General features: G+C 62.0%; 1 pseudogene; it reads right to left on the bottom strand.

The window, feature by feature from the left end:
* Positions 1–2,500, bottom strand: part of LOC126430933 (large subunit ribosomal RNA) — a 6,366-nt pseudogene that overhangs the window by 2,237 nt on the left and 1,629 nt on the right.

Raw genomic sequence — 2,500 nt, 5'->3', positions numbered from 1 at the left:
ACGCCCAGATAGCAGGCGACTGGTGTCAGCGACCCACTGGTGTTGCCCCTTGACGGCGGCGGAAGATGACAGCGCCGCACCGTCAAAGGCAACGTGCAGGCGCGCGGCCCACATCTCTCCAACCTGCGTCGACGATTTGAGGAGGTGGCCCTCCCACATAAGATGCCGCTCCAGCACCTCAATCTCACGCTGCACCTCGTCCCGGCCTGCACCGTCGGGGGCTGGTCCAATCCTCTTCAGCGCCAGGAGACGGGACCGGCGGAGTGTTGGCCCCATCCATCGGCATGATGGGATGCCGAGGCCTCCCTGGGCTACAGGAGCATGGAAGTAGCCCAGGGGAGTGTCCGCCGGAAGGCGGAACCATCTCCTGACGGCGGCCCGGATGGTCACGTCTGCCGCTTTCAACGCACCCACTCGGGTGCGGCTGAGGGCCAGCCCGTGGTACAGGCCTGGGAGAAGTACGTTGGTGAGGGCGTAGAGGCGCTGTTGCGGCTTGAGCGGAGCTCGGGAGATGACGTCCAGCTGCTCCACCAGGTGGCGTCGTGGGTTGAACACGCAGCGACCCGCGGTGGAGAATTGCAGTCCCAGATACCGGAAGGTTTCACCCACACGTAGGGCGGGCATGGTGGCGTTGCCCGCTTTGAAGGTAACGTCGGCGTCGACCTTCACCTTCTTGTCACGCCCAGACGCGACTAAAGCGAGGGTGAAACACTTCCGGGCGTTGATCTGCAGCCCCAGATGGCCGAGGGCTGCGACGGCTGCGTCGATGAGGGACTGCAATCCCCTCGCGGTCGATGCAAAAAGCAGGACGTCATCTGCGAAGGCCGCAGCGTTGACTCTGCGGCCGAGGATCCGAGCTCCGATGTGGGAGGGAAGTTGACTCAAAACATAGTCCACCGCAAAATTGAAAAGGAGGGGGGAGAGGGGGTCACCCTGACGCACACCCCTTGCCGGCTGCAGGGGCACGCCCACGTCGGCGCCGCCCGCTATCACTGCCGTGCTACCCTCGTAACACCTTTCGACGTACTCAATAAAGCAATCCGGCAGGCCATGAGCCCTCAGCACGGGGCGGAGGGCAGCATGGTCCACCGAATCGAACGCTTTAGAGACGTCGATCGATGCCACAAAAACAGAGCGACAGGAGCGGACTGCGTCGGTGAGAGCAGTGTCCAAGATGAAGGTGTTTTCCAACATCCCATCCCGGGGGATGAATGCCCGCTGACGTTCGTCCACAGCACATGCACGCATAAGAGAGTCATAGTTACTCCCGCCGTTTACCCGCGCTTGCTTGAATTTCTTCACGTTGACATTCAGAGCACTGGGCAGAAATCACATTGCGTCAACACCCGCTAGGGCCATCGCAATGCTTTGTTTTAATTAGACAGTCGGATTCCCCCAGTCCGTGCCAGTTCTGAGTTGATCGTTGAATGGCGGCCGAAGAGAATCCGCGCACCCGCGCGCCCCCGGAGGAGCACGCTAAGGCGGACGCGGCCTCGCAGCAAGGAAGATCCGTGGGAGGCCAAGGCACGGGACCGAGCTCGGATCCTGCACGCAGGTTGAAGCACCGGGGCGCGAACGCCGCGCAGGCGCGCGCATCCTGCACCGCCGGCCAGCACGAGGCCGACCAACGGCGAGAGCAGACCACGCCCGCGCTAAACGCCCGCACTTACCGGCACCCCTACGGCACTCACCTCGCCCAGGCCCGGCACGTTAGCGCTGACCCACTTCCCGACCAAGCCCGACACGCCCCGATCCTCAGAGCCAATCCTTATCCCGAAGTTACGGATCCAATTTGCCGACTTCCCTTACCTACATTATTCTATCGACTAGAGGCTCTTCACCTTGGAGACCTGCTGCGGATATGGGTACGAACCGGCGCGACACCTCCACGTGGCCCTCTCCCGGATTTTCAAGGTCCGAGGGGAAGATCGGGACACCGCCGCAACTGCGGTGCTCTTCGCGTTCCAAACCCTATCTCCCTGCTAGAGGATTCCAGGGAACTCGAACGCTCATGCAGAAAAGAAAACTCTTCCCCGATCTCCCGACGGCGTCTCCGGGTCCTTTTGGGTTACCCCGACGAGCATCTCTAAAAGAGGGGCCCGACTTGTATCGGTTCCGCTGCCGGGTTCCGGAATAGGAACCGGATTCCCTTTCGCCCAACGGGGGCCAGCACAAAGTGCATCATGCTATGACGGCCCCCATCAACATCGGATTTCTCCTAGGGCTTAGGATCGACTGACTCGTGTGCAACGGCTGTTCACACGAAACCCTTCTCCGCGTCAGCCCTCCAGGGCCTCGCTGGAGTATTTGCTACTACCACCAAGATCTGCACCGACGGCGGCTCCAGGCAGGCTCACGCCCAGACCCTTCTGCGCCCACCGCCGCGACCCTCCTACTCGTCAGGGCTTCGCGGCCGGCCGCAAGGACCGGCCATGACTGCCAGACTGACGGCCGAGTATAGGCACGACGCTTCAGCGCCATCCATTTTCAGGGCTAGTTG

The sequence above is a fragment of the Schistocerca serialis genome, unplaced genomic scaffold (genome assembly GCF_023864345.2).
Source record: "Schistocerca serialis cubense isolate TAMUIC-IGC-003099 unplaced genomic scaffold, iqSchSeri2.2 HiC_scaffold_1069, whole genome shotgun sequence".
NCBI classification, from domain to species: domain Eukaryota; kingdom Metazoa; phylum Arthropoda; class Insecta; order Orthoptera; family Acrididae; genus Schistocerca; species Schistocerca serialis.
This window is presented reverse-complemented; position numbering and strand designations above follow the sequence as displayed.